Source organism: Chenopodium album, chromosome 15 (genome assembly GCF_948465745.1).
Source record: "Chenopodium album chromosome 15, dcCheAlbu1.1, whole genome shotgun sequence".
NCBI classification, from domain to species: domain Eukaryota; kingdom Viridiplantae; phylum Streptophyta; class Magnoliopsida; order Caryophyllales; family Amaranthaceae; genus Chenopodium; species Chenopodium album.
This window is the reverse complement of record NC_137848.1, coordinates 37111960-37130382: the sequence shown is the minus strand read 5'-3', so window position 1 is coordinate 37130382 and position 18423 is coordinate 37111960.

Sequence of the window (18423 nt, the reverse complement as noted above, 5' to 3'; positions counted from 1 at the left end):
CTTCTGAGTAGGTGGGTGAAATCGTCCGCCCACTTAGGGGATGGCTACTATGGGCTGGATGCCTTGCTCTGTCCGCCTGAAACTTCTCCAAGGGACGCCCGAGTCTAGGGGATAGGCGGACGAACGATGTCGCTTGAAATTTTAAATGGAAGCTCGGACGCCCAGGATTTCAGGATGGCGGTTTAACCTCTGCTAACTTGGCCGTCTATTTGGATGCACCGTTAACCCGTTCATCTCTTTTTCTGTCCAAAATAACAGAATCGGCTTTTAACCTTTTCAAAAAGTAATCGTTTGAATTCTTGGGTGGGAAAGGTTGATTTACCGTTTTGCCCTCATAAATTCAACCTATAAATAGAAGAGGTTTGACTTCATTTTGGCACTTTTAACTTTTGAGATTTCTAAAGAGAAGTTATAGCTTTTTAGAGAGAGAAAGTGATCTTCCCCTCAATCTTCAGGAGCTCCGCCGTGTGATTGAGTTCTTCGATCAAACTTTAAGACTTCCAAGAATTTCCAAAGTTTTCTACACGTACAGAGGTAAGCTGTAACACCCCAATAATTCTCCCTTTTTCCAAACCACTTAATTTAAATAAAATAGTGGAGAACCATTGGCATGTTACCGCCACGTGTTAAAACGTTAAGGCTTTATCAAAGTATTGCAGCGGAAATCCAACTTAAATCTTAAAATAATATAATTTAGAAAACCAATAAGTCAAAGCTTACAAATTGGAACCATAAAGGCCCTTATTAAACCAAACTAATATTTAAAATCCCAAAACATAATTGAAATAGTAAAACATAGATAAGTTCAACACAAAGAACGAATACTCTCAATCACACCAATCCCTTGACAATGCGTATGTCAAATCCCCGAACCTCACATAATCAAGCTAACCTGTGCAATACTGCTCCCCAATAATACAAGTGTAATAATTGGATCATCACAGGGTCATTGAAAGGCGAAGGCCATGACCAAAAGAAAACACACACAAAAGCACACAATCAGCAAAGCTGAGTACATACAAGCTAAAACGTACAAAACCTAACATGCTCAATTAATTAAAGTAAATAAACATACAAAACGAATTCATTAATCAAGACTCCACACTTAAACAATTCAGTTGACTCAACATACTTAGTAACCAGTTCCAAACACTTGACTCTTAATATTTAGTTTGATTAATTTAATTTGGAGTAAGCAATAGACGAGGTTGTCTAACCCACCAAATCATTTTGGTCCCAAATGACCATTTAAAATAAAAGTTTAGCGCAATGCAAGAATGGGCGCGACTCCATTCTCACAAAGTTAGTCTAGGATCCCATCTAACTTTCATTATAAAATAAAAATGTAAATACCAAAAGAGAAGAGGACATGTTGATCAAACAAGCCTCGAAAAGCCACGGGCTACCACCGTGTACCCCAACCCATAATTGTCAATACTCTAGAAGTGCACTCTTTCCAGAGTTTTATTGCTCATCCTTGTTTCACTTTACGTGATTACAATTTTAATTAATAGCTGACTCATTCAAGTAGACTATACATAACAATCATACATTAATTCACTTTTAATCTTATTTAGGACAATGGTGATCACATCACAAATTGACCTTTAATTCCTTTAAACTTCCAAATTATCCAAAATTGTTGAACATAGTCAACCCATCTAGCCATTTCGGCTTAATCCACTTTTACTCAACATACTAACAAGTCATGCTTGAGTAATAAATAAAATAATTTTATAACCTTGTGGAATAATTAATAAATTCATTCCACTTAAACCATTCAACTCCAATCCTTCAATAATCCAAGTGTGGTTAATAAACCGATCCAATAAAAATATGCTTGTATCAATATTCCATACAAACAATTAATCCAATATAATTCAACATGCTTGCATCCATAATTTCATACAAACATAATCAATTCACCAAAACATGTCTCATAAACATAAGCACATGAATTAATTAAATGTATAACCAAACAATTTCCATCCAAGTGTTCTCTAAACATGAAACTAAGTTCTTTCTTTTTGGTACCTAAACATGATACTACTTACAACGAAGTAGACATGTACGTACCTCGTATAAACAATCCTTTGTGCCACTTTTAATCACTCAAAAGTCTCCTAGGGAATAATCACTTCCTAGAGAACAACCAATAACAATAAATTAATACTCAACCAAATTTCCAGCAACATAAATTTATTTTAGACTACTTAAAAAAAATCTAAAAATTATTTAAAAACCCCTAATTAAACTCCTTTTTAATGGGTAATCACACCCTTTAATTAAAATCACAATTATAGAACTTTAAATAAAATTCCAGCAATTTAAACTAATCAAAAACCCTTTAAAACTCAAGGATAAAATTTAAAGCATAAAAAAAACTTCGTTAAAAATCAAAAACTGCCCGAAAATCATATTTAGAGGATGAATTTGGCCACGAGAGGGTGGTGCTCACTACTAAAGGTAGTGAGTCTTTCTTAAAACATTGTTTCCACATGGAAAACGCTACTTTTTTTTTTATCAAAATCGGATGAGTTCAGAACCTAATCGGGATTAAAACGGGATTAATATTAACGAATGGAAATCTAAGAATTAAAACACGAATTTACGTGTTCAAAATATTATGGGATTAAGTTAAACTAATCAGTAGTTATAATCACCAAAATTTCAAACATCATTACTATAAAAGCCCTAAATCAATTGTTCGTAAAAACCCTAAAATCGTGATTTTCAATAATTAAAAACCCTAGGTTATAAAATTTACAAAATCTGAAAATTATGACATTTATAAAATCTGAAATTATAAAGTTTAATCGTCAAAATACAATTTGATACTAATTAAATTAATTTCAAACAATAAAATCAAAACCCATAAATCAATAATTATAATTACACAAATTAATAAAACAAAGGAGAAAATAAGACTAACCTTTTGTGTGGGGAAAATTTTGGGGATGTATGGGGTATTTATAGGGGAGAGAGTTGTAGGGTAAGTAGGAGTGTTGGGCCTCATAAAATTAATGGGCCAATTAGGTAAATGAAATGGACTAGGCTTTGTTTGTATGACATAGATTGTAGAATGAAAGCTCATAAAATAATTTGTACTAAAATAATTTTCGACCCAAATTAATAATTTGAAACTTTTTAAAATAAAATCCGGAAAAATACAAATAAATATTATAAATAAAATAAATTTTCATTTATAAAATATTTAAAAATACGGGGGATTACATAAGCCGCCTGCTCTTTTTTACTTCTTTTTTTTGTTTGCCTTAGTCTTTCTTTTTACTTAAACATGGCTCAACACTCGGCTTCGTCCGTTTCTCCTTTTGAGGCTGGCCGTTCGCCTGGGACTGAGGAGTCTAGAGTTGACGGAGACAAGCTTTCTCCTTCATGGAGTGGGTCCATTTCCAGTGTGTACCGACTCTCATCCACATATTCTTCTCTGTCCCTGCAGTCGCAAATGGCTCGGACGAGGCAAACGTACGACAGGCACGCCGCTAGAAATCCGGACGGCAGACTGGTAAACCCAAGGGTCCCTTATGACCCAGATAACACGAACGCAGAGACTGAGTCAACCACCAATACGACCACAACTAGTGGCACTGAGTGTTTTGTGGTCAAAGTGACCACTTCTTTTGAAGAGTGCCAAAGAGCACAGGGTGCCTCTTCTGCTAGGGGGACGTCCGGGCAAACTCTAGAACTAAGGTTCCCCCAATTTGCCAACTCGATCATGGATCCGGCCGAGTTTCTATCTCAGGAGAGGCCTCCTTCCTCTTCTCGGGCGGACACTAGACCGTCCGTCCCAATTCCTGAACAACCCCATCTCCAACATAGCAGGTCAGATAGAGCTTGAACTGGCATTGTGATTGCCAAACCGTCCGACTTGCCCCCTCGCATCGCTTTTCCTTCAGGAAATCAGGCAAAGATAAGGGCAAAGGTCCCTTGGTGCCTAAGGGCGTCGTAGTTTCTGGGGGCGGTCAGTGCTCTAGGAGTAGGAGCTCGGCCGAGGCCGCTGAGTTGGACAATGTCTTGTCCTCTGATTTTGGAGCCTCCCCTCACCCTAATGAAGAGGAGGCAGAGAATGAGGAGGCGGCGGAGGAGACCATCACCAATATTGACAATTTCAAGGACCCGTACGCCTGTACGGTTGATAGCACGGCCTTGGGCTACCTTCATGACGGGTTGGAGGAGTATAGGGAATTCCTCAAACTGGGAGAAGGTTTTAAGCTGAAAGCGCCCAAGCGCTCTCTTTCTTTGGCCGCTTGGGAAGAAGAGCGGCCGCGCCGAAGGTCCTTCAGCGTCTATCGTGCTGCTTTTGATGTTGGACTTCGCTTTCCTCTCCATCCCTTCGTCCGCACCGTCCTGTACGAATATAACATTGCTCTCTTCCAGCTAATACCGAATAGCTGGTTGAATTTCTTTGGCTACTTGGTGACGTGCATCCGGAAGGGCTTCAAGCTTGGCTTTCCGGTGTTTTGTGAGATGCACTCCATGACTCGCCTGGAGAAGCACATGGACGGCTGGTTCATCCTTAGCACCACTAAAGATTATTTGGTGGTAATGGACCGTGTGTCAAAATGGCAAAACTGGAAGGATCAATTCTACCGCATCAAAACAAAGGACGTTGAATTTAACTTGTGGATGAATTGGTTTAATGCTAAGCCGATCCAGCTCGGCCGGGCGCAGCACAAGCCATACAAGCCACCTGTCCACCCTAGCCAAGCGCACCAACTTGACTACTTTGGTGTCAAGAAGGTACGAAGGGACGGCAAAATGGTGGCCGTGCCAAAGAACTGGATTCCTTTGGCCGGCTGGCTTCGGGACCCGGTATTTATGTCGGCATGTGGCCTTTACCGGAACATTCCCCTAGGTGGGGCTCTGAAACTTTTATCGTTCGCCTGCTAGCTTTTTATTGAAAATTTTTCTAACTCTTTTTATTCTTTCCTTGTGTAGAAGAAGCATTCACCATGCTGGACAAGGAGCAAAAGGGAGAGGTTGATATGTCCGAGCTAAACTTGGCTCGGTACAAGGCTCGGCAGTAGCTGTACGAGCAAACCAAGGAGGTACGGTCGATACACTCAAGCCAGTAACTCTTTTTTTCTTTTTTTTTTGCCGTGCTGGTATGTTGAGGGGAGGGGTCCTTCTCTTCTGCACTCGGACGCTTTTCGTCCGTGTTGGTATTTTAGGAAGAGACTTCTTCCTATTTTTACACGGACGATGATTCATTTTTTCATTTCTTATTCCATACTAACTTTTTACTTGTCTTTTTCAGTTGGCCACTCCTACTCCTAGAGCAAAACGAAAACAGTCGGCCTCTGTTCTAAGGACTGCCAGGCGTCCAAGACTAGGAAGTTGGGTGCACCTAAAACCCCTTCCGACCCGGCGGCCAAGACAAAGTCGCGGACTGCTCCTAAGAAGTTTGAAGGAGAGCCACCCCGGCTGTCACAAAGCGGGGTCTCCAAGTCCGTGGGTCCGACAGTTGAGTCGGTCCATGATGAGTCAGTGAAAGTGGACGATGGGGGTAAGTCGTTCTCCCGTCTCGACTCCGCATGTCGAGAGAGTGAACAAATCTGATTGGCAGGCGGCTGCCACTCAGTCCGCTGGGGAGCAACCCAACCACATCAACAAGGGAGGTGATGAGCCGCTGCCGCCCCCTCCATTCAACTTTCCTTCACCTCCTAGCTTCTCAGACGGTTAGTGAGAATTTTGTTATATTGCAACCATACTTGTTTTTACAAGCCCATTTTGCTCAATTTGACACCATTTATGGCCGTGTGTAGATATTGCGGAGGAGATGAACATCAAGCTGCCCGGCCAGTCACTTACTGGCACTGACCGAAAGGCCATGAGAGAAGCCATGGTCCGGGTCGTCCCCTAGGCGTAGAGTGATAAGCTGAGGGGAATAAATAAGGGCTTCCTCGGCCCTATGATTAACTGCAGCGCCGAGGTAACCAATAGTAGTTTCTGCTGTCTTGAATTCCATACTTAGAATATTTTCACAATTTTGCTTTTACTAACTCTTCATGTCCGCATGTAGCTCTTTCTCAGGCTCAATGCCTTCTTGGATTGGAAGGATAAAGAGAACGAGAAGCTGAGAGAGGGGTGGGAGCTGTTACGGAAAGCTGAAGATGCCAACACTGGGAAACTTGCCCTTCAGCGCATACATTTTAAGACGGCCATGCAGGTGCTTACTAACAAGGCGGCGCGGCAGACCGATGACCTAGTCAAGCTGGGCAAGGCCCTTGAAAGGAAGACGTTGGCCAGGGAGGCCCTTCATCAGGAAAGGGATGAGGCGGTCTTGAATGCCCAACAATGGAAGGAGGGTTTTGAGACCTCCGAGAAGCTGAAGGAGGAGCTATCCTCAGCCCAACAGGCCCTTAAAACGGCCTTGGACCAGGTAGACTCCCTCAAGCTTGAGGTGGATGCATTGAAATGGTCCATTTCGGACTTGACTGAGCAGCTGAAGGCACCTCGGCCGCCTAACCCCATAGAAGTCGTTCGTATCGAGCATGACACCGAGGAGAGTCTGAAAAGCCACTTCTTCGAGGCCTTCGAATTGATGGTCGACGAAGGGGAGACTGCCTACTACCAGGAGCGCTTTACCAAGTGCCTCAACTTTATCTGCCTCAGGTAAGAGGCAAAGAAGGCGAGGCAGCCTAATGAGGGGAAAAACTAGGTCATTGACTAATCATCCCTAAGTCAAACTAAATTTATAAACACTTAACAAACCTAAATACAAGTATAGAGGTAAGTCAAGGGTCGAACCCAAATTAAAGGAACGATTACGTTCAAGTGCTTTCAGTTGGGCGCCTAAACTAGGTCGAACCCAAAGGTAAAGAGGTAACACTAATAACTAACAAACAAACAACAAAACAAATAAAACACTAGGAATGGGATCAACAAGTAATCATGACAATTGCAACAACTTGGGACAAACATGCCAATCAATGGTTGTGAAGACTAATGATAAGAGTTATCAATTGGAATCAAAGAGCTATCTCCTAATCGTTAAGCTAGATGTCTCTACGAATAACAAACTAAGAGAATCACAATCCAAACCAATCGATAATTGCAATTCCTAAATCAATTGGTCGTGTCATTAGCAATTACAATGCAATCTAGCATAATTCTCAAGGCCTAATCAAATTACACACATGAAAACTTACATTAATCACTTTAATCTCAACAATCAATCAACACAATTCCCAAATTAATCACAATCAATCAATCATACAAGTTTCACCCAATCCCTAGCCAAACAACTACTCAAGAATCATCATCTAACAACAAACAACTAAGATATCAAGAATCAACAAAATATCAAGAACAATTACACTAATCAAGATCAAACATCCAAATCAAATCAAACAAACTTGAAATTAAACCAAGCAATAAAATGAGATAGTGTTAGAAATGCTCATTGATAACCGAGAAGATTTTCAACACAATTGTCACCCTTGTATCATCAATCCCTCAAATCACCATTGAAATCTCTCACTTTCTCTCTCTAAATCTACTCCTAAACTAACCCTAAAACTATATAGAGAAACTCTCAACTAAGCTAAAATTATGATCAAAATTATGTCTCAAAACTTCTTCTCTTTCTGGAAAATGAAGGAATTCTATATATAGTAAAAATAACTAAAGAGAAGTTAGTTAGACGTCCAAAAGAAACCTGGAAAGGTGCGGCCTCTCATCCCTAAGCGCGGCCGCAACAAAATGGGTATGAAAGCAGGGGAGAGGGAGCTGCGCGGCCGCTCCTGGCATATGTGCGGCCGCTCCTCCCTCGCGCGCGGCCGTGCCCTAGGATCAGAGGAAATGGCTTGGTGCGCCCGAAGATGCCCCTGTGCGCTCCACATGATGCATGTTGGTGAGGTAGTCACTTGAAGCCCTTACGGTGGGTTCAACACCGTCATTTGATGTCCATGCGGCATAAGAGCGCGGCCTTGCAGACTTGACTCTTGTACTCCTTTGCTTTTGAGCTTCAAGAGGGGGAACCGGGATGCAACCTAAGCCTTGTATACCCCGAGAGAATGCCAATGAGCTCCTCGAACATCACTAACTTCCTAAAATCAAAGAAAAGCAAACAAGTAAAGGAGAAAATGCAAAATAAACTAAGAAATGCAAGAAAGTAAGAAAGCAACTAAGGAAAATGCAATATAGAGAAAATACAAGTAAAGCTAAAGAAAAAGAGGTAAAAGAGATGTAAAAGAGATGAAAAATCATCTTAAAAGAAGCTAAATGAGTTCCATAAATGACACTCATCAAACTCCCCCAAGCTAGACTTTTGCTCGTCCTCGAGCAAAACAAAGCAAGAATAAATAGGATGAAAGACCTATTCAAATAAGAAAAATGAAAGAAAGAGACATGAATATACACTAAGACTCGCTTTCGTAGGAATCACGGTTGTTTTTAGCTACAGCAAGCCCTTAAAACCCCAAAGTCGCCAATGAGTACGAGTGAGGTCTCGTGAGGGTTTCCTAAGAGGTTAACCCACAACTCTCTCAAACCAAACAAACAAGGCAAACACGAAAAAGAAATAAAAAAAAAAAGAAAAGAAAACAAATGATCATGAATGGACTTTTGCAAATGAACAAGCACAAATGAATGCAATTCTTTCTAAGCAAATAAGAGAGTGCATGTTTCAAGATATCTAAGGTTGATTGAAACATAGGATATGCTAAGCGTAGAGAACTAATGAGGCACAATTCACCTTCATCTCAAAACGTTTTTAATACAATCTCCTAATTAGCTTCAAATCCACCTCTAGCGAGCATCTCAATGATTCCTCGAAGGAGCCGAAAAAAGAAAGAGATTTAAGGCTACTCGACATCTCGACTAATGCACACCGCTCTATAGGCTTGACTCACATCTCTCTCCATCGACTTGTGACTCAACCACAAAGGTCAAATGGTCTTGAAAAGGGTTGTAATGTAAGGGTGAAAAGGGTGAAGGTAGGCTAAAATTTAAAATTTGGCGGTATACCTAAATTGTGAAGCAAAGATTGGCCAAATGTCAACACCAAAACCAAGTAATCACCAAACAAAAACACCAACACCCCCAAGCTTATTCAAAGCCAAAGTTACAAACATATATACAAAAAGCGTAATAACGCTTCCCCCCAAGCTTGAACAAAGCATTGTCCTTAATGCTTAAAATAGGGAGAAACATTTACATCACAATATTTTTTTGAATTTTTTTCATTTTCACAATTTTTCATTTTTGCCAAAGCATTTGAATTTGCTTTGCTTTTTCTCATTTTTTTTTTCATTTTTTCAAGTTATTTCATTGTCCTCACCTCTTTTAACTATGGACGGCTTTTTCAACTTTGCATTTGCTTTTTATGCACAAAATATTTACAACACAACTTGCTTACATTAAAAGAACCAAATAATCAACTTCATACACCGAATACCTCAACAATAAGGACCAATTGCTTCACAAAAACCAATGATGAGAACAAGAATGAAACAAAATGCTCAAAAGCTAAATATGGAGCTTGAAAAGAAGGGTATAATGCTCAAATGGTTAGCAAGGAAGCAAATGTAAACCCAAAACAAAGAAAAGAAAACTATCCTAGAAAAGTAAAAATTACCACCCCGAAAAGATGCCTTTGTCCTTCCTAAATGGCTCGGTCGCGATCTCGGGAGATGAGAGCCAATTCTAGATAAAGCATACAATAGGCAAGGATCCATGTGCCGCTCATGCAAAATATGTAGAAGGCTTGAAAAGAATGAAACCTCACATGGTTGTAGAAATAACTCACTATTAGTTTCAAATTCACCAAAAAGGAGCAATTTCAAATTTCCACAAACAATTAGAATCTGGCTTCAAGGTCCCAAAAGTTCTAAAGACACTACCTTAACATACTCTATCCTAGAATCAACCAAAGATACTCTCAAACCGTGCATACCATTACCATTTAAGAAGAAAAGCATTCAACTATACAAGTCCAAAAGTATTATATCCAAAGCAAGAACAAAACAAAACACAATGCAAATTTGCCTTGATAGAAACAAAAATCTTTTTGGAGTTTTCAAAATAAAGAGCATGGAAATGCATATACAAATGTGCATGGCGTATATGAATTAACATCCCACCAAACATGATAGAATACCCTCCCCTAAGCTTGAATGAGACAACATGCTCAAACATAAATCATAGATACCATGGGAGGGGAAAACAAAGAGATCAATCCAACAAACCAACAAACCAACACATGTCCAACAAGTTATCAACCATTAGAGAAAGAGCAAGGAAAGATATTATCGGATGTTAGATGGGTGTAACTAACCGCAAATGACCCAATTCAACCCTTCAAAGCCAATTTCCTCTAGAATTGAATCTTGCTTTCCATATGCTAGCAAAATAGGAGTCAATCTTCCTTGATTCTTAATTCAAACCAATGCACCAAAGTATATCAAGTCATGTACCTAGCAAAAGGCACACAAACATTTCCATGAGAGAAAATCTATTCTAAAAAGGAAAGAAAATGAAAGCAATAAAACACGGGTTACTTCCCGAGAAAGGCTTGCTTAAGGTCTAAGCTTGATCGATTTAATAAATAATATTGCAATGATCGCAAGAGCTTGTCAAATGCATTACTACACATTTCATAAGAAAGTAGGTATGCACATGACAAAATGAAGGCATGCAACAAGCTAAGTGCACACCTATTAGGAGAGAGATGCCAAGAAAAGGAAGAAAAATCAAAAACAAATTCAACAAAATATGAGGAAGAAGAAGAAAAAGAAAAATAAGGCAAACTCTCCTCAAGATATTTTTGGGGGCAAAATCACCCTTTTCCTCAATAGAAGACGAATGAGGGACATGTAAATCATCATAGAGAAGAGGGTCCCCAATAGGCTTATGGACAAAAGAAGGGAGGGACATAGGAATGCAGGGGATATGGTTAAATTTTCTTGAAAAAGGGACATGAGAAAAAGGGATAGGGGCAATGGTCTCACAAATGAACTCTTCCTCACCACCATGCCTCAAATCACCAATAAGAGCATGAAAATCAATCATAGAATCCTCAAAGAAGAACACTCATGATCTCCATCTCCCTCAAACATCTAACTTCCAAGAGGAACTACATAATCCCCTCCATCACAACAATGAACAATAATTCCCTCAACATCCTTAAAGCCTAAAGTCTCAAAACCATGCGTGAGTGGATGCAAATTCATTTCAAACTCATCTCTCTCCCATGAAGCATCCTCAATGAACTCATTCAAAAGGCTATGAGTTTTCTTTGACTCTTAAAGAACATATTAGATATAACCTCAAATGAGTCCAAATACTCATGGATAGAAGAATCACAATCATGCACAAGAGACTTATCAAGATAGGAAGGAGGGTTGGGGTTTTTGAAATAAACACTCTCTTCACTCTCAACTCCTTCACCATCACTCAAATGCTCGCCAATGGGATTCTCACACTCTCTTGGTTAATCATCATCATCATCATCATCCTCAACACACACATTGGATTTAGAATTTTCAAAAAAAAGCATCAAAGATAACAATTGAATTTTCAACTCTTCTTTTCTTTTCAATTCTTCAAAAAGAAGATCCTCACGCTCTCTAATCATCTCCAATTGGCTCCTTAAAATTTCCATCATTTATCTCTCCAAGGGCTTAAGATTAGGATTCATCTCCAACTCCCTCAAAGATTCATCAATTTGGCTATATGGAATTAGGGACTCATCACAAGAGTAAGATTAGGATTCATCTCCAACTCCCTTAAAGATTCATCAATTTGGCTATATGGAATTAGGGACTCATCACAAGAGTTTGGAGAATGAAAGGGTGAAGAAGGATGAGGATCAAAAGTGAAAGAAGAGTCACAACCAAAGGTAGGATCATCAACATTATAAACGTGAGTTCATCAAATTGGGGGGAGGGGGAACAATCAAGCATATGAGATTCGTCATTGAGGGAACGAAGCACATCACAAGAAGGCATGGTAAATAATGAAGAATATTGAAACACACCATTAGCATCAACTTGAGCATGTACCTAGTCATCATGAACAAAAGGGGAAATAGAGTTGAAATCATTTGTTTTAGGTTCACTCATGGGATCATATGACAATTCATGGGAATTCATGATACTATTAGAAGAATGAACACATTGCACATCAATATTAGGAACATGATTACCCCTATTATAAACATCCCAAGCAAACCAAACATAAAAATCCCAAGCATCATCAATTGACAATGCTCTAAATTCATCATTATGCATGTATTCAACTTCATCCCTAGTTTACTCATTCAAACCAAAATAACAAACCTCACAAGCTTCCCAAAGATCACAACAATTATAATCAAGAAATCCCTCAAGTCTATTGAAATATTCACAAAAAGGCTCATTGTCATATTGAGGAAATGAGAGACATGTCATTTTTTTTACACAAAACAAACAAAAATCAAATAAAAGAAAGGTATATACAAAGACCTAGACTCAAGCAATCAAAAACACTCAAACATAGGCACCGTTCCCCGGCAACGGCGCCATTTTGACGAGGAGAAAAAATAGGTCGTTGACAAATCCTCCTTAAGTCAAACTAAATTTATAAACACTTAACAAACCTAAATACAAGTATAGAGGTAAGTCAAGGGTCGAACCCAAAGAAATGGTTACGTTCAAGTGCTTTCAATTGGGCACTTAAGCTAGGTCAAAGCCAAAGGTAAAGAGGTAACACTAACAACTAACAAACAAACAACTAAACAAATAAAACAATAGGAATAGGGATCAACAAGTAATCATGACAATTGCAACAACTTGGGACAAACATGCCAATCAATGGTTGTGAATACTAATGATAAGAGCTATCAATTGGAATCAAAGAGATATCTCCTAATCGTTAAGCTAGATGTCTCTACGAATAACAAACTAAGAGAATCACAATCCAAACCAATCGATAATTGCAATTCCTAAATCAATTGGTCGTGTCATTAGCAATTACAATGCAATAAAGCATAATTCTCAAGGCCTAATCAAATTACACACATGTAAACTTACATTAATCACTTTAATCTCAACAATCAATCAACACAATTCCCAAATTAATCACAATAAATCAATCATACAAGTTTCACCCAATCCCTAGCCAAACAACTACTCAAGAATCATAATCTAACAACAAACAACTAAGAAATCAAGAATCAACAAAATATCAAGAACAATTACACTAATCAAGATCAAACATCCAAATCAAATCAAACAAACTTGAAATTAAACCAAGCAATAAAATGAGATATAGTTAGAAATGCTCATTGATAATCGAGAAGATTTTCAACACAATTGTCACCCTTGTATCATCAATCCCTCAAATCACCATTGAAATCTCTCACTTTCTCTCTCTAAATTTACTCCTAAACTAACCCTAAAACTAAAGAGAGAAACTCTCAACTAAGCTAAAATTATGGTCAAAATAATGTCTCAAAACTTCTTCTCTTTCTAGAAAGTGAAGGATTCTATATATAGTAAAAATAACTAAGGAAAAGTTTGTTAGACGTCCAAAAGAAACCTCAAAAGGTGCGGCCTCAGCGCGACCTCAACAAAATGGGTACAAAATGGGTACGAAAGCAGGGGAAATGACTTGGTGTGCTCGAAGATGCCCCCGTGCGCTCCACATGATGCATGTTGGTAAGGCAGTCACTTGAAGTGCTTACGGTGGGTTCAACACCGTCTTTTGATGTCTACGCGGCATGAGAGCGCGGCCTTGAAGACTTGACTCTTGTACTCCTTTGCTTTTGAGCTTCAAGAGAGGGAACCGAGATGCAACCTATACCTCGAGAGAATGCCAATGAGCTCCTCAAACATCACCAACTTCCTAAAATCAAAGAAAAGCAAACAAGTAAAGGAGAAAATGCAAAATAAACTAAAAAATGCAAGAAATTAAGAAAGCAACTAAGGAAAATGCAAAATAAAGAAAATACAAGTAAAGCTAAAGAAAAAGAGGTAAAAGAGATGTAAAAGCGATGAAAAATCATCCTAAAAGAAGATAAATGAGTGCCATAAATAACACTTTTTCAGGGTAAAAATACCCTTGATATGTGGACCAATGCCATAGCGACACGTGTCCGCAAGCTCAGCGCTCAATGAGCCAATTAGAGCATGACAAGTGCCACTCAATGATGGAAGGGTAAAAATGGGCTCTAAGCCCATAACCCTAGAAACCGTAAAACGGTGGGAAGCCAATCTACTTAGGTTAAATAACCTAAAAGGCACATGTCCCAATGCACTATAAATACTGATCATTTACATCAGTTCAAGGGGATCCAATTTATCCTCCAAGGGCAATGACCCCCACAATTACTCTCCCTTCTCTCTACTCTCTCTCTCTAAAATACATTCTTCTGGTCACTAACTTGATCGTCAGAGGCGAACCTCCGGCCACCGGAGGTTCGTTGTTTTGCAGGTGACCAGGCCGTTTGAGTGTTACATTTCAGATCTGTCTCCCGCGGGACGTACACGCCCTCCACTCGGGTACGTACAAAAAACCCATAAACATTTGGCGCCGTCTGTGGAGAGACACATCTTTAATGGCACAACGGTGGTGGATCACCGACTCAAGAGGGAGAGCCTCATTTAGGAGACAGTCGGCATTAATTTACCATGAGGCTAAGTACTAAAGGCGTCACGAGGCCAACTATCAAGTACTATAGGCGTCATGAGGCCGAATGTCAATAGTCATACGGTCAAAAAGACCTGCCAGACTAAGTCATGCATTTTTATTACCCTCACAAGGGTAAGTGGCAATGTCGTTTGATCTAAGTTGGGAAATGATAAATTAGAAGTGAGCCGGCCAAATTTGCCAACCATTGAATTATTATTATTATTAATGCTTTATAAGCATGTTGGTAATCCCACTATGTGGATTTGGTTTATTGATAAGGCCTTGGACTTTGTATGACCGGGTCTTTCCTCAAAAATAGCCTTGTAATATAAGGAGACTAGCTTGGGGGGTGTGCACACTTGGGTGAGGAATTGGATTAAAAGAAATTGGTTCTTAATAAAGGAATTGGTTTTATTAACTATTATTTTGAATATTGAATCATTGGAATCGGTTTTTGAATAATGAGTTTTGAAATTATTGGATTAATTATTGGAATTGATTTTTAAAAGCATGTTTGCAAATAATTTGAGTTTACATTATCTTACACTTATCGTACTTAGCATAATTTGCTAATCCGTATTACTTATTTGTTTTGGTTCGCCCTATTAACCTTAATGGTAAGCACTGTTGACTAATTTCAGGTGGAGTCAATAATTGAGCATATGGAGTCCCGGGAATGGTTTCACCTGGATTAGGAAATGTTGGTCTTGTGTCTTTATTTTGAGTACTCATAACAATGTTACTATTTTTATAAGTATTAATAAAAGAAAGTTGAGTTTCCGGTGCAAGTTTTGTTATTGAGTTAAGTATTTTGAGTAGCCTTGCGTAATCACGCGGCGGTAATACGCCAAAGCCTATCTCTACGGTATAATTATACGTATTATACTAGTATTTCCGTAGAAGGAGATTTGGGGGTGTTACAAAGTGGTATCAGTTTTAACGGTCCTAAAAAGATTAATATTGGGAATAATAAAAATTGTGGGTAGATTTAAGAGGGCATATAGGATAGATAGAGTTTCGCATTTGTGTGAGTGTCAAAAGATTTATTTTTATATAAAATCTATTTTCCTATTTGTGGAAAGACGAAGGAGAAAAGGATTCTTGAGTTCTCTACGGAGGCTTATAATGGGTACGACTCTCTGTCTAGGAAAGGCTCGCCTCAACATCGTAGGTAACTTTCTTGGGAGACGCAGGCTCGACCGTCCTACATCTTGATTCAAGTACATTATTATTATTTTCGAAAATAAAAAGAATTGAAATTATTTGAAACTTGAGTATGCGATTATGTGTGCATTAAGGTTGGTGTTAAAACACCTTAGAGTATGGTCTAGGGTCCGAAATTTTTGGGTTATTACCAATGGTTGGGTGATCTTGAGTTATGCTTGGTTGATTGAGGAATGAATTGCTTATTGCAAATGGATTTTGAATTGAATTGTTTATGTGATTTAGCATTGAATTAATTGTTTTGCATGTGTGTGTGAAACAGATGGAAAGGATTGATGAAATGAGATAAAATTACTTTAACTTGCATTACTTGAAAGATAATGGAGTCACAGTTAGTGAGTTCATAACTGGAATTGTCACTCTGGCCTTAACCCTTTATGAGAAATATAATCTGGATATGTGATATGTGGCAAGTATTTGGATCGTATGAGTTTTACATGTGGTCAATATGGTTGAGTTGTTATTTCGAGATTAAAGGATTTAATGATTACTATGGGATAAATGAGAAGTTATTTTGGATTGTTATCATGAATATTTGGAGGAATTGTGCTATCAAGTCTTTCCTAATTTTTGGAATATGATTTATGTTGAGCAAGGAAATATTATTTGTGGTAATGATGAGTTGAATTAGTTCTATATAAGTGTTGGAGTAAGGTATGTATTTTTGGGAGATACGAATTGGATATTTACATTAATTTATGATCGTTTGTATCTAAAGGTGGAAAGTATTCCATATTGTGTGAGGATGAGTATTGTAGTGATTATTTAAAGCAAAATTGTTGATGGTTGAATCTTTGAAGAAACTTAATACAAAAGTTAGAGGATTTTGAGTCAGTTCAAGTGAAATGATGTATTTGGGATAAAGATATTTGTTTTAAATCGAAGTTTATTTTGAAGAAATAATACCTCGTGAAGGGATTTTACTCTAAGGGATTGACGAAAAAGTTAATTGATATAGAGAAGTTATTAATGATGGAATAATCAATGATTGCATTGAGATATTAATGAATTGCCTTAAAGATGAGTTATAGACTATAGCAACCAGATTGAGGAATTTGAAGTTATGAGAATAGATGATCGAGTTTTTGAATGTTTAAAACGAAGTAATATGAAGTACACAAGAGTTAATGATTACGGTTTAAGGATGTATTACTAGGATTTATGAATGTGTTGGGGAAATTGTAAATACTTTTGGAGGATACCTTGAGACAAGTTACTAATCTATAGCCGATAAGAAGGTCAGGATAAGATGTGTTCCTTTTATGCTTTGTATCTATGATAGTGTTTGCTATGAATTGAAGTTGAATACGTGATTATTGAGTTTCTTTATGAAAAAGTAAGACTTTAATTGAAACAAGTATTTTACTTACTACAAGTATGCAAAATGAATTTTTAAATATACAGTTTTCAAAATAAAGTTTTGTATTCCTTGTTTTAAAATAATTGTTTAGATTGAAAACTTTCATAGATCTATTAAAATCTTCTATTAAGTATTTTGATTTCTGTTCATACCTTATAATTAAATATATATGAGACTTTTACAGTGTTTTCAATGATTTCTCCTAATGTAAGTATTTTAAATTTTTTTCGAATGACTCATACAAATATTTTACGAGTTTTCCCACTACTTCTGTAAACAAACCATTTTAAAACCTAAGCTCTTTTGGATGTTTGAAACTTGTTGGTTTTCCTTACTTTGATTGATGATTGCTAAAAAAAGTGTTGATTTAATGAGTTAATGTGTTGGTCGAGTTACGAAGGCGTAACTCCTTTTAAGGGGGGTAGAGGGCGATAGAGTTTCGCGCGTTTGCTTTTTGAGTCATTTATGAGTAAATTTGAGTCTTTCTTGAGTTAGTTATGATCTTGAGTCTGGTTAGGATGTGCATGAGTCTAAGAATTAAAAATCGATTTCTTTTTATTTTTGCTAAGTTTCGGGACGAAACTTCTTTTAAGGGGGGTAGACTGTAATACCCCGTATTTTTGAAACGTTTTTTAAAATTAGTATTCTCTTAAAAAGGGTATTTTAGTAATTTATTTTACTATTTGAATTTTGGAGCCAAAATGATATTTGAATTTCAGCGCCAAAAGTATTTTAAAACTCAATTATTAATTTTGGATAAGATTTATTATCCATTTATCTTATTTAAAAACCAGATTATTTATATATTTTTCGGATATTTTAATTAAATAAAATTATATTTTATTATTTATTTAAGATGGACGAAAATTCCTAATTTAATGACTATGATTTTCGGATTTTCTATGTATAGAAAATCTGATTTTCTTAGTTATTTTATTTAGTGAATAATTGGAATTTTATTAATTAATTATTTTATACAATAAATATTATTTACACAATTATTTTTAATTCCTTAAAACTAGCAAATTAATTCCCTAAATATCTAAAGCCACCATGATGGATTTTTGGGTGACTTATTTTGATAAATTATATTTTTAATTATCTCCTTAAAATCTCTTATTTTCCTTAATTCTATTTCTCCATATTTTTAATATCTAATCATCATATTTTCTTGCCATTCTTTCTTCTTAATTATTCCCCAATAA